The sequence below is a fragment of the Carassius gibelio genome, chromosome B22 (genome assembly GCF_023724105.1).
Source record: "Carassius gibelio isolate Cgi1373 ecotype wild population from Czech Republic chromosome B22, carGib1.2-hapl.c, whole genome shotgun sequence".
Lineage (NCBI taxonomy): Eukaryota > Metazoa > Chordata > Actinopteri > Cypriniformes > Cyprinidae > Carassius > Carassius gibelio.
In genome coordinates, this window is record NC_068417.1 from 28,625,093 (window position 1) to 28,650,715 (window position 25,623).

The following is a 25,623-nucleotide window of genomic DNA, read 5'->3' on the forward strand; positions in this document are numbered from 1 at the left end:
CAGATAGCAACAGACTCCGGGGCGAATCCGCTTTCAAGTCGCCTGCTCCGCTCTATGCTCGGATTCAATTCGACAACGCGCACAGAATATGCCCTGCCTCCGCTCAGCGCACTGTCAGTTTGCGGACTCGTCACAGACGCTGGGCAGATTCACTAACCGGACGCGCCTTTTTCAATTATCGTCGTCACTGACTGAATCCTTCTGCTCACCATGGAAAAGCTGGAGCCGACAGGTCGGTGAAGACTGAACACGGTAAGAATAGTTAAAATATACTTTATTTGAACAGTTGTATCCAGTAACTTTACCGTTAATTGATTTTTTTGAATGTTTGTAATTTTAAAAAAATGACTGTGGCCAAGTTAGCTTTTCAGAGTCATTAGTGCTAACTCAGATTTGATTAAAAAGTAATTTGGCAAATAATCTTTTGAGTAAAACGCTATTTGGACATAATTTCTTTATCTTTTTGGGAGGGGGCGATTTCATAACCTTTTTAAATAAGGTTTCAGTCCAGTGTGACCTAAACGCACATTTTCACTCCTTTCAAGTAAAATAGCAGGCAAACTAATGTTAGGCCTAAAGTTATCTGTTTTTTTTCACTGAACTTCTAGTTGTTTTAGTCTATTTTTTTGTTTAGATATGATATGACTATTCTCCACCTCATGTAATGTTGTTTCAGATCATTATTTCATATCATTTTAATTCATAATTAACAAGTTACCATGTGTGTAAAAATGAATAAGTGTGTGTGTGTGTGTGTATGTTCTGTTGCAGCTTACAACTCATTCAAGTGCCACCAGTGTGTTTTTTATGTATTTTTCTTTCTATTTCATCTTCATTTGAGGAAAGTAAGATTAAAAACTGTTTTAAACTTGATTTTGTCAAATACTGATAATGGTATGTGTTTTATGGTTTATGTGTATTCAGGGGCGTCGGACTGGGGGGGTAAAGGGTACCGAGTACCCAGGGCCCGAGGTAGGGGGGGGCCCTTAAAAGTCAGTTTTCTATACATACATATACATGCACTAACATTTGTATAGCATTTATGTACAAATAAAAAAGTTCCTGGGCAAAATTAAACTTGTAGTTAGGCACTGGTTTGGTATAACAAAGTCATTTTCATTCTGTGCAGGGCCCCACCACCCCTCTCGAATCAATGTAAATGATACGACCCGCAGTTCATGTGCTTCAGCTGCGGACCAGCGGTGAATCAGTTAATGAGACGGGAGCATAGACAGTAAAATAAGACAGGAGCTGGAGGTAGCCATGATATGAACTAAGAAGACAGGGGAAGAGTCATGTCTTTCCTTAAGAAAGGAAAATCAGGGGCTCAGAAACGAAGATTAAAGAGAGAAAGGCAAATGAGGGCAAGCAGTTGCTCACTCAGTATTTTGAAAAGAAAGGTGAGCTCCAAATGCATAATCGAGCATTGACATTGTTTTAACATAAATGTCTACTCTTGGAGGAGTTCTCCCCAGAGTCAGAAGTTTACATGAAAACACTGTATATTTCCCTCCATTGTCAAAATCTAACACCTGCGAAAACACAGATCGTTAGCGCCTATTTTACCGCATTGTTATGCAAATTAGCTCGCGCACGCTCAGGATTGTTATCAGTTTAATGCACATCTTATTGATTGAAAATTACTTATTGTAAAACGTAAAGACTGAATGTCTAGTTTGGTGGTTAGTGTACCCTGTGATTCTATAGTCTGCATTTATTTTAAACAGACATATAATCAGCAATTAACTTGTACTTAGCCTACACTTTAAAAAAAAGGTATTATGACAATAAAGGATATTTTAGCAACCATTTGAAGCCATATATTTCAGTTTCAGACCCTGTAGCAGCAGGCCCCTCATCATGGCCAGGTGAAAGCAGTGACAGTGAAGTGGATGTGACAGTGAGACAAGGTGAGCTTTTAGCGGAATTGCCTGTTTTAACACTTAGTAATTAGTAATTAAGTGTTAAGAGGAAATAAGCAAAATTGGTACATTGTTATTGTACACATTTAAGCTTTAAAGGGGCAGTTCACCCAAAAATGAAAATTCTGTCATTATTTACTCTCCCTCAAGTTGTTCCAAACCTGTATTGTTTCCTTTCTCCTGCTAAACACAAAAGAAGATAATTTAAAGAAGGCTGGCAATTAAACAGTTGCTGGTCCTCATTGACTTCCATAGTATTTTTTTTCCTACTATGGAAGTCAATGGGGTCCATCAGTCGTTTGGTTACCGACTTTCTTCAAAATATCCCACCCATTGGTATCACTATGGTATTTGGTAAGGGGGCCCAGCAAGATGGTTTGTACCCAGGGCCCAAAATTTGGTGCTACGGCCCTGTGTGTATTAGCCTATGGTTTGCCAGTTTAGACATTCAAACGATTATATGATCTGATGTGTATTATATCGAGCTCGGTGCTCATGCTCAATAATTGAGGTAAAATGTTTAATTAACTGAGGTTTTGATTTTAGGTCATAATCATCCAGCCCTACTTATAATGGTCCACACTACAACTTTTAACATGTAATACACGTGCCATTTGATTTCAAAAGATTCATACAAGGTTAAAAGTTTAGGCTGTTTCTTAGGTTGTGTTTGTTATTGGAAATGAGATTTGCATTATATATAACACTGTGGAAAGCATTGATGGAGTGTACATAGTATACAAAGAATTTTCAGAGAAGTTTTTGTTTAAAAACCTACTTTTTAGGTTTACAATCTACTTTGTTGGTTTCACTTTCATGCATCGGATTTAATCAGAATATCTTAATTTGTGTTCCGAAGATGAATGAAGGCCTTACGTGTGTAGAACAACATGACGGTGAGCAATTAATGACAGAATTTTAATTTTGGGGTGAACTAACCTTTTAATATATAAGAAATTGACAGGATTTTTGTTACATTTTAGATTTCTTCCCTTGCGGCTGTTGGGGCTATGACACAAAACGTGTCACGTGGAAGTGGAACATCCTTTCCCGCATGTTCCAGGATGACGTTGAGAGAAGGGTGTGAATGGGGAAAAAAGCATTCAGCCAGATGGAGTCCAAGAAGTTCCTCATGTGTAAGTAAATGTGGGAATGTCAGCGGGAGCAAACAGTTCTGACGCACACATAACGAGCAGGTACGAAACACGTAGGGCGAGGGGAGATTTTCCACTAGTTAATAAACGCAGATGGTTTCATTATCTTGGCCGGATACAAAAGTCTGAGAGCATAAAAAGTAATAAAAGCATAAATGTGTCTCCAAATATACCTGGGCGACCCACCCAAGTAAAGTCTGTGGTTGCGTCTCAATCAGCTCCCTATTTCAGTAGTCAGGGCACTGATCAGGGTTGCAGCCACATTCATTTACATGATATACTGATTCATCGACTTAGGAAGCTTTTGGAATTGACTTTGTTCTTTGACGTTGAAGGAGTATATGCTGAGTTGCCATATCCTTCATACTGATATTAATTATATTATTACATGATTTCTTGTTTGACTATTAATCAAGTTATAGCAAGAGTGAATTGTGTAACCTTATGTGTGCTGTATTTCTTTTCCTCAAGATTAATGTCCACATATTATGTGTGTGTATCCAACCGTTATGATAAGACACTTGCCAATGCTAGAAAGCCTTGAATTTTAGATAAGTTCTCTGTGTATGTGTGTTATCTGTCTGTACAGGCAGAAGCTCAGACAGTCCCAGGACAAACGATCAACTGCCAGTGTCCAGTGTATCAGATATACGTCTTTGGAGAGTTTTATCTAGGTTTTGGAATTTTTAGTTGTACGGGGGGCGGCCTACGAACTCCGTCGAGAGTATTGAAGCTGACTTCTGCTGATGAAATTGCAAACTCTTTTTTTCAAGTACAATTATTATTATTAATTGAACTCATCTCTGACTCCTGGTCTTCATTGCCAAATATCTGGTCCTTGGGTTTTAACTGTAAATTCCCCTACAACGTGAATGTTTAAAGCTGCATGCTGATTGGCTGTTGTCGCATATTTTTGCTGTATGATTGGCTCTTATATTAATCCATATTGAGTAAAAATGCCTAGGGCTTCTCATCATTATCGACATATTTTACAGCAATTCAATATAATATTGTTTATCTGCACAGCGCTACGCTAGAGCGCCAAAAGTTACACATTGTACCTAATAAATGGCAGGTTGTACACTTTTTTTTTTAAAGGCAGTGGTTATGTGTATCCTTTAAAAAAAAAAAAAAAACTGGTAGCTTCAATGTGAATTATTATTATATTATTATTATTATTTTTTTTTTTTTTTTGAAAATCTGCTTGTGTATTACAGGTGCTGTGAGAAAGAGCCATGTATCACGTGCCGCCACTGATGAAGAAATCACAGAACACACAATACAGTGGGTCAGCCTGGCAACTGATAGGAGAAGCTCAAGGAACGTCCCACTGTGAGCACCCAGCAGTAGAGTTCTTCAGAGCTTCATTGTTACCTTCAGTGTTTTGAACAGTTACAATAAAATAAAGGTACAAGGTTACTATTTTAGATAAATGTTTTTTAATTGTTTTTGTTTTTATTCAAAGAATCAACTTGTTTTTATTTTTCTATTCAAAGAAAATTAAATGAAATCCAGTTTCTAAAATAGAGCTTTATAGAGCAATCCAGTCTATCTGATGTTGGTCCATTTAGATTTTAAATATTTCTGTGTAGCGAGTTGTGGCCAGAATATCCAGGTATCCAGACCAAATGAACCACTTAATAAGCGGGTCCATATCGGATCCGCGGCGGATCCGGTGCTTCATAAACGGGTCCAGATCGGGTCTGCGGCGGATCCGGTGCTTCATAAACGGCTCCTGATCAGATCCGCGGCGGATGAACTTCCTTATCGGCGGACACGGGGCAGGTCTGCCCCGGATCTGATCTGAAACGACAATCCTTATCTGTTCCGGATCTGCTGCTCTGTGCAAGTAGACTCCGTTCCGGACCTGTTTTGCGGATCCGTTCTGGAGCTTGTGATACCTCTGGGGCGGATCCGTTGCGGAGTCAGTTTGCTATCTGGGAAACCATGGCTAACAGTCAGATTTAGCCGTATATTTATGATCCAGAATCAGATACCGAGGTTGAAATTGAACAAGAGCAGCAGCAGCAACGACAACAGCAGGACGTCTCTATGTGGTATGTATTGAAACTGTAGGCTATATATTTGCTTAGCGGTTTTGGAAAATGACTACGGTCCACTTTATGTCGTCTTTTTTTTTTCCTTTAAAGGTGTACATGTATGTATATATATATATATATATATATATATATCTCAGTAACTTTGTTTTTTCTCGCGATACCATTGTTTTTTTTTTTTTCTAAGGCACATTTATAAAAAAGACTTACATTTCCTAATTGAACAATGACCTAATCTTGGTTCAGTTTATGCACTGTCTTTGAAACCAGGCGTATATTTAAGTCTTTAATTGCATAAAATGATTTATGCCTTTTGTGAGCAGTTTCCTGGACAGAAATTAAGTCAAATCCTGGTCTAAAATGACCTTTAAAACCAGATTAACAGAATTCTCCTTTCTGTGTCATGGTTTTAAATAGTCCTAGACATAGTCAAGAGTGTAATGAGCTGATTTCCTGGAGGACGTCTACAGCTATTTCAGGACTTATTTTTGTCTTCTTCTGTAAAACACAACTTTAGGGTACAGCATAATGTAAGGTTTAATTTAAACCTCACTTTAGTCCTGAAGTAGCTTGAGTCTTCTTCTAAAAGGTTATGGTACCCAAGGGTTTAACCCTCTGGAGTCTAAGGGTATTTTTGGGGCCTGGAGAAGTTTTGTCATGCCCTGATATTTGTGCTTTTTTCAGTTTCTTATGAATATCTAAATGGGTAAAGTCTAATATCACTGTAATCAGCACAAACTGGGCTATAATAATATGTGAAATGCATGCATGTACATGATTGTATTTTTGAGAAAAAAAATGTTATGCATGGTTAGTGAAAAACTAAAAATGTTAAGTCACTTGAATAAGGCCATAAAACACATACATAAAATTGGTTGCCAGAAAAGTTGAGAACTGGAGCTTGTAGCCTAGAATTTTTCTTTCTAAATTATGTGAAAATCATCTTGTTTACTCATTCACAGAAAACAATATATTGATTTAAATTTTCTAAGACACTTTTTGTTGGTAAAAGTCATATGCGAGTAGGCGTCAACTATCATGAATATCATTGTGATTTACACCTGAGAAGACAAAGGCCCACATAATGAGCTGCATAATGAGCTGCATAATGACCTGCATAATGAGCCTCTCATTCAACTGTGCCACTCTGAGGGAGGACTTACAAGAAAGAATGTGAGAACAAAATAAAAGTATATAATTTTATGTTTGTAGTTTATTAAGAATATATTTAATTATCCCACAACATAATTTAATATCCACTTGGGGGAGCAGTTAAACAGTTTATTAGGGAAAATCAAAGCTTACTTTCAAACAAATTTTTTGGCATCCTTACTCCAGTCACACAATCCTTCAGAAATCCTTTTAACAATCTTATTTTCTACCAAATAAACCCCATTTATTATCATCATCATTATTATTATTATTAATGTTGAAAAGAGCTGAGAATATTTTTCAGGTTTTTTTAGGGGGAATAAATCGAAAGAACTGCATTGTTTTTACATTTGTTAGAGTTATCTCTATTTGTCACATTTATATTATTTACATCAAGCTTTTGAATGGTATAGTATTGTATATTGTTATTGAAACTTCATAATGTTTCACTTGATTATACATTTAGTCAGGAATTATAGTTTGGAAAAAGTATTTGGAAAAGTCTGACTAGTAAAATGTTTACACATTATGTGAAAACTAGTACAAATAAATAAAAAGAGACTTACTCTTGATCCCTGTTGAATAAAGTGCTTCATTCTTTTTTCTGAGGAAATCCATTTCTCAAATCCTCAACCACATCACATCTTTTTGGGGTGAATTATGTCTTATTCCTCTCATCGCGAAGCAAACAGTAAAATAAAATAAAAACTTGAACAGTCTCGCTGCTTTTTCTTCTGTGTGGGCGTATTCAAGCCGCGCGCTTCAGTTTGAATCTGAATAGCGCGTTCAGCGCGGGGGCGTGGTCACATTAGATATAATGAGCAGAGATATGAAAAATAGACATCGCGTTGTTTTCATATGGATTTCTTTACCTCAGAATATTTGTTTTCGGCAGCACTTGTTTAGTTTAAAAGTAGACATTTCAGGTTTTCTATAGATATCTCTCTCATGTCTCTTCGTTGAGTATTCACGGAGTTACAGTTCATTTGAATGACTTGTTTGTACATGACGATCAGCGGAGACAAAGGCTGCAGACAGCGCACTTTGTTTGTTATCTTTAATTTATAAGTGCACAAAGGTTCTTTGTTATTATGTCTGTATCCAAAAAAAACTAGACCGTTTACAGATTCGATTGATGTATTGCTCTTATCTGTACGATTAAAACTGAGAGTGTAATTTAAGTTCTTTTCGGGGTTATCAGGAGAAAATGACTCAAAACGCATATATGCGTTAATCGACTCGAAAGGGTTTTAATAAACAATAACAACAGCCATCATAAAAGTTGCCAGGAGTATGCCAGACCTACAATTCATTGCTTTTTGTATGTTATATAACTTGCATGTGACAAATTTAATCTTGAATCTGAATCTTGAAGCTCACATCTCTCATAAAACTTTGAAGCAAATTTTCAAATAGAAAATAAAGAATAGATCTTTATTAACAAACCACATATTTGCAGTCTAAACAACTACAATCTCATACTACTATATCTACGGTGGGTGTGTATTTGTAAATGTTTTGTTACCGTTCTCTGCCCATGATCCATTATTTTGAACATTTAATCAATCCATTCTTCTTTAAATCTTTATGATGTTTTATTTAACATGCCATTGCATTTGCGTGGACTCTAGTGTTGTTGAGCTATTTCTTCCATGTCTGTTGAGGTACAGTACAGACCAAAAGTCTGGACACACCTTCTCATTCAAAGAGTTTTCTTTATTTTCATGACTATGAAAATTGTAGAGTCACACTGAAGGCATCAAGGGCTATTTGACCAAGAAGGAGAGTGATGGGGTGCTGCGCCAGATGACCTGGCCTCCACAGTCACCGGACCTGAACCCAATCCAGATGGTTCAGGGGTGAGCTGGACCACAGACAGAAGGCAAAAGGACCAACAAGTGCTTAGCATCTCTCGGGGGAACTCCTTTAAGACTGTTGGAAGACCATTTCAGGTGACTACCTCTTGAAGCTCATCAAGAGAATGCCAAGAGTGTGCAAAGCAGTAATCAAAGCAAAAGGTGGCTACTTTGAAGAACCTAGAATATGACACATTTTCAGTTGTTTCACACTTTTTTGTTATGTATATTATTCCATATATATTTCCAAATGTGTTAATTCATAGTTTTGATGCCTTCAGTGTGAATCTACAATTTTCATAGTCATGAAAATAAAGAAAACTCTTTGAATGAGAAGATGTGTCCAAACTTTTGGTCTGTACTGTATTTCTACAGTCACTGATTTTGCGCACATTTTTCACTGGTTCTAATGCTATAGTTACACTACCTCTTTAGCAGTTTGCCGGGGCACTGTAATTACTTCTATTTTACAAATGACTCAAATAGCTTTTATAACATAGTGGGTAAATATATGAAAAAAGTCTATGTAGCTTTGTTTTAGCATAATGAAGTTGATGAATGGGCTTATATTGAGTAAGGTAGTGCCTTGAGTTAATATGGTATTTATGAATATTGTCTAATTCATTAACCCGTATGTCACTTATTTCCTCACCTACTTCATGCTCCTATTTTATGCCTTCTGGTTAAGTTTTGAAATATTTTTCTTTCCATTTGGACTCAAGCTTGTAAAAATTATGTCTAACCACATTAGGATAGTTTGAAGCATAATAATAAAGCATAATAAAAAATAAGTTTGAAAGAGCCATTTTACCTTCAGCTTTAGATTCACAAAAGTGTGTTGTGCCATACATCAGTTAAAGTGGGGGTGAAATGCTATTTCATGCATACTGAGTTTTTTACACTGTTAAAGAGTTGGATTCCCATGCTAAACATGGACAAAGTTTCAAAAATTAAGTTGTACGTTTGTCAGTTTTGTACAGTTTGTCACAAGTTTGTCACGAGTATGGCTCTGTGTGACGTTAGATGGAGTGGAATTTCCTTATATGGGTCCTAAGGACACTTCTGCCGGAAGAGCGTGCGCTCCCGTATAGCAGAGCAGAGAGAGCACAGACATTCACTGATCAGAGCGAGAGCGTCGCGAAATGTCACAAAAGACGTGTGTTTTTGGTTGCCAGGGCAAGACAACCCTGCACAGATTACCAAAAAAAAACAGCATTAAGGGACCAGTGGCTGGAGTTTATTTTTACAGAGCATCAACAGAGTTGTGCAAGTGTTTGTTTTTGTTCCCTGCATTTCGAAGATGCTTGTTTTACAAACAAGGCCTAGTTTGACGCCGGATTTGCACCGTTTATTCATTAAGGATGATGCAATCCCAACGAAAAAGGGTCATGATCGTGTGTTGGAACCGCATGCGGTGAGTAAAATTGCTTCAAATATCTCTGTTGTTTACTTAGCTATCGGCGCGTAAGCACATCAAGTAAACAACATGCTATGTTGTCATCAAACTGCATGAGTAAAACTGCTTAAAATATCTCTGTGTTGTTAACTTAGCTATCGGCGCGTAAGCACATCAAGTAAACAACATGCGATTTTGTCATCAAACTGCACTTTCTACATGTACAAAAAAAAAAGACGACAAAGTGGAACTTAGTCATTTTCCAAAACCGCTAAGCAAATATATACAGTTTCAGTACATACCACATAATAGAGACGTCGTTGCTGATGCTGCTCTTGTTAAATTTCAGCCTCTGGATCTGATTCTGGATCATAAATTTACGCTGAATCTGACTGTTAGCCATGGTTTGTTTGGGATGATGGTTTTTTCCTCAAGGTAATGTCACAGATTCCACATGCTCTCAACGCAAAAGCCTACTGGCGCTCGTGATTCTTTAGCTCCGCCCACACATCACGCCTCCAGCCGGTTATGTTTTTCCGGGAAAAATCGGTACAGACTATCCTTCTCTTATGAATATAATAAAACTAAAGACTTTTTGGAGTTATGAAGGATGCAGTACTACTCTATAGGTACTCAAGATTAACATGATATTGAGTGAAAACAAGCATTTCACCCCCCCCCCCCCCCCCCCCCCTTTAAAAGTAGGAGAAGCTACTGAATAAAATAATTTTCCTATATAATAAATTACTCGCACCTCAGTATGAGTAGAAAGAAAAATACACACACACACACACATTTCTGAATGACCATATAACAACATTTCAGATACTGTGGAATGAAATCGGTCCACAGTTTAGTCAGGATTTACCGTCCATAGCGCCAAATCACATGATTTATTTGATGGGCTTGAAAGAATTTTTTGCATAAGGCATTTCCATCTCACATTATTTGCATTAACCCTTTATCACTCAAGTCAAAAACCACATCAAGCGAGCATAAAAACTTTTTAGCGAATTAAGGCATTTTTATTTAAAATTCAGCGTTTCCACTCTATTCTGATGCGATACTTTAAAATGTGCATAAAACGTTTTCCTGAGCAAGAATAAGGAGCTCATGACTATCCAATACGTTTTTACAGCCAGGTCATCGATTATGGCCCTGGAGCAATATACTAGGCTACTTCATTGATTGAATCTGTCATTGGTCAGTCCCTCCAGAAAAACGCGGATTTTTTTTGTGATTGTTGCAGGCAAAAATCCTTGATTTTGCGGCACGTTTTCTTAAGAAATGCGATGGAATATGTGGGATATTTTTGCAATTTTATGCGATGAAATTGCGTAAACTTGCAAAAACTGCGGTTTGATGAAAAAGAGAGAAAAATGTGATTCCCCCAACACCTTTTTCTGACTAGGCTAACGTTACTACCTTAATGTAAAGAGTAATTTCGTATTACATCCTATGATAAGACGACAGCATATTAAATCACAGAATATTTAAGTTGCAATCTCTTACTGCAACGTAAATTATTTTACATACTACTAATATAATTACAACTGTAAGGTTTTGGTACTGTTCTGTAACAAAAAAAAGTGCAATCTTACAACTGAAAAGTTAATTCAACTTCTGAATGAAACTGCAACAATGTTAGTAGCCTAGTGAGAAGGGGGTGTTGGGGGAATCACCTTTTTTTCTCTATTTCATCAAACCGCAGTTTCCGCAAGTTCTCGCAATATAATTTGGCTCCACTGTCATGTAACAAATCGGGAAACTGCTTTGCGCATTCTTTTGAACTTATTTTTGTTGGCAAATAAGAATGATTTGCGCGCTTCAAGTTTCACCCTGGTTTCACCACGGGGTTTGCAGATGATGTTCACGTCACGTAATTACGTCACTTCATAAGGTTCCCATGGCAATAGGGGGAAAATGGTGCTTTACTTGTGACATGTTTTCTTAATAACATGTTGTTAATAGCAATGTATATTTGGACTCTCAAAAATCTAAATATTGTCATTGTTTTTATGTAATTTTAAATAAAGTCCATTTTTTATTTGTTCTTCAGACATTTCTCCTGAAATGCAATGTAAGTATTGGCTATATGCAAAGTGACCATAAAACCAGAATCTCTGAATTTTGAGATATGTTTAATACTTGTTGAGTTACAGACACACTATGTTTATAAAACAATATTGTTGAATGATCTATGCAGTTGTTTTCATAGAGAGAAACAAGATACAATTCTAGTTTTAGCATTATTTGTTTCCACACATTGCTCTTTAAAAGAAAAATTATCAGTTGTATACAAAGTGACCCACAATTGGTTATAATGTAAGTTTACTAATGGAGCCACAATGAGATCTCCCAATGAGATCCCCCTGGAGACTAACCATATAGAGCCTTAAGAATGAAAATACCAAAGAAAAGTTTAAGGACCAAAACAGATATTAAGATATCATTATTACTTCTACTCTAGATAAAGGCATGCAAATGAAAAAAAGGCTTTCCCCCTTTGTTATTTGTTTATCCGATTACATTTTTAGACAAATTTGTTACATGGAAGAAAACAAATAATGAAGGTCTATATGAAATGATGCATGGCATAATTTTGTAAATGATGCATGGTAAATCTATTCCTTTATTCAGTTTTTGGATATATTAACTACTGAATTAATAAAAGTGAGTAATAAGTATTATTACAGAACTGATGTTAACAATTATGTGGAATAAGGTTTTAATGTCTTGTCTGCATCCATAGGCTCTTAATTTCTCTTAATATCTTGTTCAACTTTTCAGACAAGCAAAGTTGTCCTGAGATTTTAACATTCATTTGAGACCGAAAAGATAATACATTCATAGGCGTTTACAATACATTTCTGTCCCCAAAGAGTATATGGATTCACTTAATCACATTTAAAGATGACTATCATTACCTAATGTAACAAAAAAGTTTTTTTTTTTTTTTTTAGTGTCAACAAACAGGACATTTTACTATAATTTTACAATTTTTTTGTGGTCACTGTGAAGAAAGTCCAAAAGTTGTGCTACCTCTGGATATGCAGTCATATATTCTGATGGAATACAGTTTTAATTTTAACTGTATCAGTCCATAAAACTGCAGCTATTCATTTTTGTTGCTTTGTCTCCATTCTGTCTACATGCATAGGGATAGTCATGTAGACACAATCTTCATCTTCTCCATCTTCTCTATCACTATGGAGAGAAATTCCATTAGAAACATTGATGAACATTTGATGAACGTTCACAAAAAACAATGTGTCTTAAGAGTTCTGAGGACAGCTGGTATTTACTGTGACACTGACCGTTTTCTTTTGAGAAGGTACATTTTGAAGAGCACAAAGAGCAGCGCAATTGAGATCACAACACTCAGGAAAACCAGGAATCCAGTGACAGCCTTATCATTGTCTGAGGAAGGAACACATGAAACTAGGCTGCATAAACTGCTTCCAGTATGTTGGTACATTTAAAAGGTGCAATATTCAGTTGTTTTCTTCATTAAAAAAGTTTTGCAAAAGGAAATCAATGCCATATCAGCAGCCTAATAAAAGTGGTTTATTTACCAAAATGTACTTGGTTACTAACGTAACCTTGGCCCCCTGAAATGCGTGAAAGAGTACTGCGTCGTAGACGCTTATGGGAAAAACTAATTTTTTCTCCTGAACTGAAGCCTTATTCAATCACGCAGTGAAACTGCACGGCCATAGGTTCATGCAGTGTTATTAAAACAAACCAATGGCTCGGCAGCAGTGCAGCACGAACATATGGCAGCAAAGCCCGCCAAAATGGGGCTAGCTATATATTGCTCGCTTCACCACAGGAATTCAGGTTACTTCACATTTAACAAAAAAACACCAATTTAATATTTCAACAAATTAGAATATTTCACAAGACCAATAATAAAAATTAATAAATTAGTGAATTGATGACATTCAGGAAAGTATGGCTATTTACTGTACATGTACTCAATACCTGGTAGTGTCTCCTTTTGCTTTAATTACTGCCTCAATTTGGCGTGGCATGGTTATCAGTTTGTGGCACTGCTGAGGTGGTATGGAAGCCCAGGATTCTTTGACAGTGGCCTGTCGCTTGTGTCTCACCTTCATTAGATAGATTCCCTATGGGGTTCAGGTCTGGTGAGTTTGCTGGCCAGTCAAGCACACCAACACCATTGGTGCTTTTGGCAGTTTGGGCAGCTGCCAAATTGTCCTGGAAAATGAAATAAGCATCTTCAAAAAGGTGGTCAGCAGAAGGAAGCATGAAGTGCTCCAAGATTTCTTGGTAAGTGGGTGCAGTGTCTTTGGTTTTTAAAAACTTAACACTGGACTTCCAGCAGCAACTTGGGCTATGGGCTTCTCCACCCTTCCTCCATACTCGAGGACCTTAGTTTCCAAATGAAAAACAAAACTTGCACTAATCTGAAAAGAGGACTTTGGACCACTGGGCAACAGTCAAGTTCTTCTTCTCCTTAACCCAGGTAAGACGCCTCTGACAATGTCTATGGTTCAGAAGTGGCTTAACAAAAGGAACACGATAAATGTAGCCAAATTCCTTGAGACGTCTGTATGCCTTGAACTCATTCTCGGTCCATTCCTTGTGAAGTTCACTCAAATTCTTGAATTGATTTTGCTTGACAATCCTCATAAGGCTGCGGGTCTCTCAGGTGGTTTTGCACTTTTTTCTTCCACACTTTTTCCTTCCACTCAACTTTCTGTTAACATACTTGGACACACCACACAGCCAGCTTCTTTGGCAATGAATGTTTGTGACTTAACCTCCTTGTGAAGGGTGTCAGTGATTGTCTTCTGGACAACTGTCAGATCAGCAGTCTTCCCATGATTGTGTAGCCTAGTGAACCAAACTGAGATACCATTTCGAAGGCTTAGGAAATCTTTGCAGGTGTTTTGAGTTGATTAGCTGATTGGCATGTCATCATATACTAATTTGTTGAGATTGTAAATTGGTGTTTTTTTTTTTTTTTTTTTTTTTTTTTTTTGAGCCAAAATCATCACAATTAAAAGAACTTAAGACTTAAACTATTTTAGTCTGTGTGCATTGGATTTATTTAATACACTAGTTTCACAGTTTGAGTTGTATTACTGAAATAAATTAACTTTTCCACAACATTCTAATTTATTGAGATGCACCTGTATATATACACTACACAATATATTGCCCATCTTAAAAACTAATACAAATTAAATTTAAAGCTTTTTGTGAGAGATGATATACTGAACAGATTCAAATAATATACGATAACCTAATTGAAATATTAAACATCTCCTCTTCCTTTCTCCTCTGGAACGAGAAAATCGTATTCTTACATTGAGTAGTAGCTTCAGAAATAATGGAAGCTGAATCTCCTTCTTTATTTGTGGCTGTAATCTGAAATGAATAAATGTGAACTGTGAAACACTGCAATCCCAACCCATGTGACTCTTTGGCTTTAATGAATGACAGACGCTGAAAGACATTAGGTGGAATTCAAATACCTGAACATCATATGTTGCAAGGTAGTAAAGATCTGAAAATCTAAACAAGCATTTGTTCTGTGGACCTGAAGTTCTAGTGTCTCCATTGTATCTGCTGATTTCAGCTGTGAATGTTCCCTTTCCTCCATTCCAGACGAGATCTGTTTCCAGTTTTTCACAATTTATTTCAAGAGAATTGTGAGTAGGGTTATGTACTTTAGTTTTTGGTTTGAAAATGGGCTCTATCAAACAGAATGGAACAAAACATATTTTAGTCAAACAATATACATTATAGATAGAAAATAGATGGGGATAAAAAGTTCTAAACCTGATAAGGACACATTTTTAATATTCAGAAAGCAACCACAAAATAAAGAATGGCAGAGAGACAAGAGATATAAAATAATAATAATACATAAAACTTACTGGCAGAAAGTGTTTTATTATCACCGGTGTAAATTACATAAACTTTTTGATTGACTTTTCCAATAATACTGCAATTATAGTTTGTATATGGCAATAATCCAGTAATACTACAGACTGTACTAGTGCCACTGTCTTGTGTACAGCACACACCTGAAAAGACAAAATATACCTGAATAAGACACTGAACATCTATTACATCTACTAATATCATAAAAGACTCTGGAGTATTATTACAGATAATGTGATGATGATAATTAGAGTGATGCTGTATTGGTGAAACAACAGGAGAGTTTGAGCTCTTACGATGTCTGCCAGGTGTTGTGCAGCTGGCTGAATAACTGTCCCATTCAATCCCTGAGCATCGATCTCCCTCGAGTGAAGTCCAGGAGATTTCCAATGAGTCACTGGATTTCTGCTGAAATCGCCCATTCTTTTCCCAATCTGTAAGAAAGTAAAATAGAAATCACAAACAATGCAAAACAACTCTTCACAATTCACATTCAAGTGCACACAAGGCTCTCCATTACACACACAAACAATTAACAGTGGTCGGGTCAATGAAATTACATATTTTTGTACAAATTTATTATTTTCCTAAAAATAATTTGAATAAATACATGTCATATATCAAATGGATCTACAATATGTCCTTTTCATTTTATTGAAATTCAACAAATGAGTTTTGGTGTTTGAAAGACCAAAAAAGTCAGGTGGTGCGACCATCCAAACATACAAGTAGAGAACAAAACCCTACCAAAAAACTTGTATTTTAACCCCAGGAAGCAACGTTTATGGACACGCGCTTGGGCTAGTTTTGGACTAGTTTTGAGGAGCAACTGGGCAGGATTTGTTGTGAAAACCTAGCAACCCTGATCTGAACGCACGTGCTGGAGATAAACTTCTAATTAAAGGAGCGTCTTTACCGATGAGATACCTGAATACAATTCAATGACATATCTTTCTTTTTATTTTGTGAATATCAATCATTATTGATCACAATGACAGGCGGTGCGACCGGTCATGGTCAGGTGGTGTAACCAGCAAATTTACATTTAAATGTATCAGTTCCCACTGCAATTGCAAAATTGAAGTAAGAAATATAAATGTAAACCTTTATATAACGTATACAAATCATTTTTACAGTTAAAAACAAAACATTTTCTGGGTGGTAAAATCAGAAATCTTGTTTAATAATGAATTAATGCTCCTAAAATGCTGTAAACCATTAAAAATCAACACAATACATTTGGACATAAAAATGCATTTTGAAACTGTTTTGCTTAAAATATATCTTTTTTTGTCTTCTTGAAAATCTTATTTGTCATTGACCCAGTCCTATTTGATTCCCCAGTCACACTTAAATATGTATGAGGTTTTAGATAACATATTAAATAACAAGTATTGTATATTAAATAACAAATATTATTTTGTGTTAAAATGCAAACAAAAAAACAAACAGAACACCAAAATCTTTTTGTTTAATCAATGCCTTGAAGTTAAAGTAAAATCAAAAGTTAGAGCAATACATTTCTTAATGAAAAGAATCAAGATTCAATGTAAGTTCATTTATAAATTATTAACTAAATAATTTAAAGGGATGAAAACAAAGATGTTGTTACAATATGACAATGAAAACATTTAATCAGCATTCACAATTTAACATTATATTATATAATTGAATGTTAAGACATTCATATATTTTTAAATGCACCTTAAGAGTCTAAATACTTTTAGGGTCAATGTATTGAACTGCATGTAAACAAGCTTTTTTTATGTCATCATGACATTATTGGTAAATATTCCCAGGTGTGAGGAGAGAAAGAAGGAAAAACTTTGAATCAATGTTGTCTGTATAATAGGAACTCACCACATTTGATCTGAATGTCGAGCTCATGACTCTTGATGGGTTGTTTCTCATGAGGATATTCTCCAGTGCAGCTGTAGTGTGTGTTTGCTAATAATGACACTGGGGTATTTAAACCATAAATTATGCCCTTTTCTGATAAATGAAGAGGAGAAAACTCATTATTCGTCTGCTTGTCTGTTTCATCATCATTGTAAATGTAGTATGATTATAATAAAAAAATATATATATATATATATGACAATATGAATTCACAGTGCCATTAAAACATGTCCATTACTCACTGTTCCCATTATTGGTGCAGTTGATGTTAAGCAGTTCAGCATTACATCGTTCTGGTTTATTCATCCATTCAAACTGAGAGGGAATAGTTCTCTTGAAGTTTATGTGAGGCTTGACTGAAACACAAACATTCAGTTCATTAAGATAATATACACATCAGACTTAAGTCACATCACAAACACGTCAGTAACAAACAGGAAAAATTACAATAAATTTGAATTATGGCAGCAAACAAAATGCATTATTATTAAATGTATTATATGAATTAACATTCAAGTAACATTCCCCAGAAACACATGATAGGTAAAAATTGATAGCCTGAATGCACTGTAAGTCGCGTCTGCTAAATGCTTAAATTAAAATTTTAATTTAATTTTAATTTGAGTAAAATCAAAATTATAACATTTGTTTAAAACTGCTTTGATTTAATTTTGTTATGATATACAAAATATGTTGGATACTTGTACACAAAGAAACAGATATTAATCAGTATTTGAAATGCCATCTATAGAAATGTATAATGTATATGATTATATTTAATTCAGTCATTTTGCAATTAATGCCAATAAAATTCTAATTGAGGACACTTCTGTGTGTTGTGACCAATTCAAATTCACACTCATGAAAAAACAATAAATTCTACATCATGAGAGAGATTGAGATTGCTTAAACATTCATCATTTTTCTACAGACATTTAATTTGTGTTTAAATAGTAAGAGCCTGTTTTCACTTTGAAAATTAAATTGAATAATGATATAATGATCTGTTGAGTTTATTAAATACCAACCTGGGGGCAGAGCAACATTCATTGTGTAGTTACATGTGTCCAGTACAACGGTGTGTGTGGATGCACAAGAGTTTTGCTCCGTTATTTCAACACATTCAGTCAGATCCCATTGAATACAAGTGAATTCTCCTTTCAAACACACTTCATTATCTGTCACGCCCGTCACAACAGTTTTTGGAACAGTTTCTCCATTTTCTGTACAAAAAAACCCAATGTAAATGCATATTACATCACAATCTATCTGTTAGCAATATTATACAAATACACGGTTCAAAAACCTGACATATGTAAATTAATTTTGTTATTGCTCTCTGCTCTGTTAAAATAAATAAAACAAAGTTACCAAAGAGTATCTGGGCACTAAAAATCATATAAAAAAATTAACATTGTGTAACAAAATATCAAACTGTTAAGTGTGAACAAATTTGACATGTTTAAGAGTGCTTTAAGCATTTAAATACTTTTTGAGGTCACTCAAAAAATAAAATATGTCCCATCTATTTTAGTATGATCTAATTAATGAAAAATCTTCTGCCTGTTTAAAACACTTACTACTGGAAGTAAAGGTGTTGTTTCCACTGAGTTTACAGTCATCCACACTGACGGTGTACACAGTGCATGGTTTTAACCATTCAAAAGGAATTTTAAAGGCAGTTTGGTCAGATATTTTCTCAGCACGGATCTCATTGTGCTTCTCCTTTATCCTGATTGTGTAATTTTGGTCCTTAGAGCCGGTGATATTCACCACATGAGCTTCATTTTCTTTCACACTCTTCAAAACGCTGTACTGACCTGTGTGTAAGTGTGTATGAACAGTCACAAATTCACAAGAAGAAACTGTGTCTTGAACTACACAATTAAAGTTGACTTCACACAACAGACAAACAAATACTCACATGGTCTTTCTGTGCTACCTGAGAAAAGCACAATCACATTTAATTGTTAATCATCATAAATCAAGCAATGTTGTCTCAATAAACATCAATCATTTGTTATGAGAGCACAAGTGTTGTGGAGTTACCCGTGATGCTGGTGGATGTGTGTAAGGTTGAGGTGGGTTGGGTGGAGGTGAGAGATGTGATGGTTGTGGTTGGAGGTGAGGTGATGGAGTCATTACTTGAGCTTGTTTGAGTGTCTAGTTGACAATAAAAGAGTTAAAACTGTCTGACCAGACTAAAGAAATACTGCAGTTTGATTAATGAAGAAATAACACATTTCAAGAAGCAAATCATTACCTTGATCTGGATAGAGGGAGGTTTGTGTAGGGGGTGAGGGTGAAGGGCCTGTTTCTAAATTAAATAAGTAAATTAATAAGTTGATTAACATATTAAATGTTGTATTTGTAGTAGTCGTGTTACATTACACAATTATAAATTTGCACTAAAATAAATAATGAAGCTGCACAACCTTTGACATCAACAACACCACTTATGGGAAGTTCACGAGTTCACATCTACGTATATTAATACAGTAAGGTTATGCGTATTTGGCGTGCTGTCCGGATGGAGGGCTCTGTGCTCGGGATGTGGCCCGAACCCAGAGTACTCCCCCTGGTTGTGGTAAGAGTAGATGGATCTATAAGTGAGGAGAAATGGGGTGGAGGAGGGATGCTGAAAACTGTCAATGAACAGAGGTAGGTTCTGCTGTTTATTTATACCTTGTCATGAGTTGATTACTGATTGGTCTCCACTTGTGTTAATCAGGTTAATGAACTGCGACTGTTCCTCCCGAACTTTGTTATAAAACAACATTTCACGAGTTCACATCTATTAATACAGTAAGGTTATGCGTATTTGGCGTGCTGTCCGGGTTGAGGGCTCCGAGCTCGGGATGTGGCCCGAACCCAGAGTACTCCCCCCAAAACAAGAGAGCAAAAGGACAGCCGCCGGACTAGGAACCCCACAAAACGCAGAGATTTGGCGGGCTGACGTTTTAGAAGCATGGTCGTTTTACCAGGAGATCTTGCGTTGCCTCTGGCAGAAGTGGAGGAGCAGGCAGGTCCTGTTGGTTAATAGATGAGGAAGAAACGTTACGATGTCGGGAAGACAGTCTCCACCATCTGCCTGCGAGGTGTAATGATGTATTGACTAGATGCGTAATGTGTCCACTGGGAGCCTGAGGCTCGCTGGACAGATAGAGGAAACAAATTATATTCCTGCGTCTGCTGGAAGACTGGCTCGCTGTACGAAGAAGAGAAAGAGATGGATGCATACTGCGTCCGCTGTGAGACTGAGGCTCGCTGGACGGGTAGAGGAAATAAATAGGTATTTATTGCGGCCGCTGAGAGACTAGTGCTCGCTGGACAGACAGATGAAACAAATAGGTATTTACAGTGTCCGCTGGGAGACTGAGGCTCGCTGGACAGGTAGAGGAAAAATAGATATTTACTTCATCCCCTGAGAGACTAGTGCTCGCTGGACAGACGGAGAAACAAATAGATATTACTGCGTCCGCTGGGAGGCTGAGGCTCGCTGGACAGACAGGGGAAACCAATAGATATTTCTGTGTCCGCTGGGAGACTAGTGTTCGCTGGACAGGCAGGGGAAAAACCGATAGACATTTTCTGTGTCCGCTGGTAGACTAAGGCTCGCTGGACAGACAGAGGAACGAAATAGATGTTTACTGAGTCCGCTGTGAGACTAGTGCTCGCTGGGCTGATAGAGGAGACAAATGGGTATTTTCTGCGTCTGCTGGGAGACTAAAGCTCGCTGTACAGACAGAGGAAACAAAAATATATTTACTGCGTCCGCTGAGAGACTAGTGCTTACTGGACAGGCAGGGGAACCAAATAGATATTTCTGCGTCTGCTGGGAGACTAGTGCTCGCTGGACCGACAGAGGAGACAAATAGGTATTTTACTGCGTCCGCTGAGAGACTAGTGCTTGCTGGACGGACAGGGGAAAATAAAAGATATATATAATTTTTTTTTTATTATTTTTTTTTTCTCTGCGTCCGCTGGGAGACTGGGGCTCGCTGGTCAGACAGAGGAAACAAAAATATATTTACTGCCTCCGCTGAGAGACTAGTGCTCGCCCAGACCTGCCAACATGTACGCATTTTTCGTACTCTGCATGCATTTTGACCCATAAGTACGCTTGTACGATTCGCTGCTCTCTAGGTACGCATTTGTTGCGTCTCGCATTTCGCCGATTTCAGTTTCTATGCAATCTATGACGCTGATTCTGCCGCTGATCCACAGCGTGTAAGTGGAGTGAAAAGCTTTCGGCCAAACAGATGTTAACCCACCGCCCACCTGCCCCTCATATCCACAAGCTTAGTTGGCAGTTAGAAAAGTGGTGGAATGGCTTGAAATCTAGGAGGTTTTAGACAGGCCAGGTGCTGATTAACGTAAGATAAAGGTAACAGTTAGGCTATGTTTAGGCTGACATCATAACAAGCAGTCCAGCTGTGACGAGCTCAGTTCAGTTCACGCGTTCATGTAGGCTAACACGTAAGGGTGGCCATGCCAATAACGCACCTAAAAGCTGTCACAAAGAACCGACAAAAGTAATGATTATGAATATTTTATTAATATAATTATTAATAAACAAGTGTTTTCTGTATCAATGTCGTGTCGACTGCAAAGATAAAGTTGACGATGCTGTCTCGCGATCTTCGCAGTAGTGAACGCGCCAGAGAAATGCACATTTCATACGGATTAACGTTAGATAAGCAGAGAGCAGTCGGTTTTCTTTCGTTTTGAAATGTTCTGTTCAACCCTCTTGAGTCGGATAACGCGTATACGTGTTATGAGTCATTTTCTCCTGATAACACCGAAAAGAACTTAAATTACGCTTTCAGTTTTGATCGTACAGATAAGAGAAAAATCGAATCTGTGAAGGGTTTACATTTATTTGTATACAGACATAACAACAAAACTTTGTGCACATAAAATAAAGATAACAAACAAGGTGTGCTGTCTGCAGCCTTTGTCTGCTGTGATATTCATTTACAAACACGTTAGTAAAATGAACTGTAACTCAGTGAATACTCAATGAAGAGACATGAGAGATATATCTATAGAAAGATTGACATGTCTACTTTTAAACTAAACAAGTGCCGCCGAAAACAAATATTCTGTGATTAAGTAATCCATATGAAAACAACGCGATGTCTTGTCCGTTTTTCACATCTCCCTTCATTATCTTCTAATTCGACGACGCCCCCGCACTGAACGCTCTATTCAGATTCTAATGTTAAATTAAATAAAGTTTTTATTTTTATTTTACTGTTTGCTTTGCGATGAGAGGAATAAGATATAAGTCACCCCAAAATGTGATGTGGTTGAGTATTTGAGATTTGGATTTCCTCAGAAAAAAAGAATGAAGCACTTTATTGAGCAGAGATCATAAACATGTGTAAGTCTCTTATTATTTATTTATATACTTGTACTAGTTTTCATATAACGTATAAACATTTTACTAGTTAGACTTTTTCCAAGCTATAATTCCTGACTAAATGTATAACTAAGTGAAACATTATGAAGTTTCAATAACAATATGCAATACTATACCATTCAAAAGCTTGATGTAAATAATATAAATGTAACAAATAAATGTAACTGTAACCAATGTAACAAACAAAGCTGTTCTTTCAATTAATTCCCCCGAAAAAACCTGAAAAAAATAAATATTCTCAGCTCTTTTCAACATTAATAATAATCTATTAATATGAGCACAGAGTTGTTTAGTTCTCTGGTGACAAGAAAAGTCATGATTGAAGGCAGCATTTGTTACAAAGAGACTTTCACTGATGCACTACTTAAAAAAGCCAAATCTGCAACCTTTAACAAGTTAAACAATGCAAAAGTTTAAACACTTTGCATGGAAAATTATTGAAAAAAAATGTTGTTTGTTTTTTGCAAACTGATTTTGATATTGATAACTGCTGGTTTTGCACATTTATTTAATGTTTTGATTTATTTATTTAGAAAGAATATCCTCAGTTTACTTTTATTTCTGACAAGATTTTAAGATGGAAGAAGTTTCCATGGGCTATGCCTCCAGTACAAAATGTTCGGAGTGATTGCAGAAATTGTATAACATTTATGGTCTACTTGTATATGTTATGGAGTAACTAATAAATCTTAACTGGTGAAAGGATATTATGTATATAATATGTATTATAGTGTTAGATATCTTCATAGGTTCCCACAGATGTGTGTGCAATGGTGGAGCATACATTGGCGGTGGGCTGAAATGTTCGCGCACGCGTGTGTATGTGTGTGGGGGGGGGGGTGGGGTAGTAATCAGAAAATTTCTTCAAGGTTGGCAGGTATGCTGGACCGACAGAGGAGACAAATAGGTATTTTACTGCGTCCGCTGAGAGACTAGTGCTCACTGGACGGACAGGGGAAACGAAAAGATATAAATAAGATAATTATATATATATGCGATGCGCACAAGAGAGAGAGAGAGCCGCGTATCACGGACAACGACACTGAACCGAGCTCTCTTCTGCGAAGTTCTCCTCAAAGTCCTTCCTGCACATGAACGAAGAAATACAAATCGCAGTTTGAACAAACAAAAAGATGTGAAAGAGCCCAATTCAGAACTCGCTGTTTTCTTGTGTTCAGGGCTCATGCAGAGAAAGGCGTCTCAAAACACTTGAACACCGAATTTGCTTATCTTTGCTCTTGTGCAGACAAATACATACAAAATATGTCAAAATATCCACCTTGGAAATTATGCTCGAAAAAACTGTCAGTTACTTCTTAAGTGAAAGTAAACTGTTGAGGGAAAAATGGGATGTGTATTATATTGGATGCGTTCATCGTCTCTTAAAGGGACCGCGCCTTATTTAGCTAATGGCTGCTGTAATGTTAATCCAAGAAAATTATTGTTTCGATACCGATACCTAGTCAAGAATTGCGAATTTCGATACTTTTTCGATACTTTTCCTGAACAGGGAAAATACACTCAAATATAATTTCTGTGCTTTATTTTAAAACTGGGACAACATTCTAATAATATAACACACTAATAAATTAACATATGAACAGCAGATATATTAAACATTTGAACAAAATATGAAATATAAAAATATAAAAAATAAAATAGAGCAATGACATTCAAGGTAAAGAAAGAATAAATTTAGCAGCATTATCTCAGTTATAATAAGAAACATAAGAGTAATAAATTTATCTTGATTCTGAACTTTGAATAAAAATATGAACAGCAATTATATTAAACAATGTTTCTGAAGTCAGAAGATTAAATGTCAAAAGAGAAATATAAATCAATTTAGGCAATGACATTCAAATAAATAAAAAAATAAATACTTTTTTTTTTTAGCAGCAATATCTCAGATATTATAACTTATTCTGTCAGTTGTGCAACCTTTTCTTTCAGAGTAGAAAACTCAGCCAGTGAGCTTTATTAAGCGTCATCATTTTCTACCAGTCGTGGACCGGCGGCCACAGTATCACTTGTGCTCGCTCATGCAGCCTAGTGATGCGCGGGTCCGGTTTTTTTCCAAACCCGCGGGTCCCGCTTTTATGAAATTATTTAGGAAGATACGTTGGTACTAGACTCATATTTCTCGTTCACTGAAGTTCCTCTCTCCACAGTAGCGCGCGAGCACGGCGCTATTAGCAGCGCATGCGCAGCTCGTGAACAGCTCTGTGAACTGTTACTCAAACAGTTACTCGAGATGTGATGGAGCATGTGATTTGTTGAATGTAGTGATTGAACCCATAAGCCCTTCACTGAACGAGATCGAGAGATCTTCTCATTCGTGAATAAGTTGAATGAACTGATACATCTCGCTCGTGAATTAAATGAATGAGTATACCGGGTCAGTGAGCCAAGCATGTAAATCTCGATCAGCAATCAGCAGATACAAAGCGCAGTTATAGGTGCTGTGCAGATACGCTCATATTTAGCATGCAGAACATAACTCCACGTTTAATCCCCGATTAATGTGGATATTATATATGAACTGTCTGACCAAACAATTCGCTGTAGTGCTTTTTTTCTGCTTGCATGAGTAGAAAAAACACAGACGTCCATAGGGAGGCACTGGAAGCGTGCGTTGCACACACCAACATGAAATACGTCTTTTACAAATCTTGAACGCAGTCATTCTTTGAAGTATCGATACTAATAAATTTAGGAATCGTGACGTTTTTAATTTCCGAGAATCTCGATACTTTTGAAGTAGGTATCGGTGCACCGTGCAACACTAATTATCCAAGTAGCCACTCCAATGGCTTATGCAACTGAGAATGTGGGGCATCGAAGCT

General features: G+C 36.6%; 1 long non-coding RNA gene across 1 annotated transcript; it reads left to right on the forward strand.

Moving 5' to 3' along the window:
• The first annotated feature begins 926 nt into the window (after positions 1 to 926).
• Positions 927 to 5,110, forward strand: LOC127988371 (uncharacterized). Its single transcript, XR_008161627.1, has 3 exons — positions 927 to 1,910; positions 2,906 to 3,058; positions 4,294 to 5,110. It is a non-coding gene; the product is annotated as an uncharacterized LOC127988371 (long non-coding RNA).
• Positions 5,111 to 25,623: the final 20,513 nt, after the last annotated feature.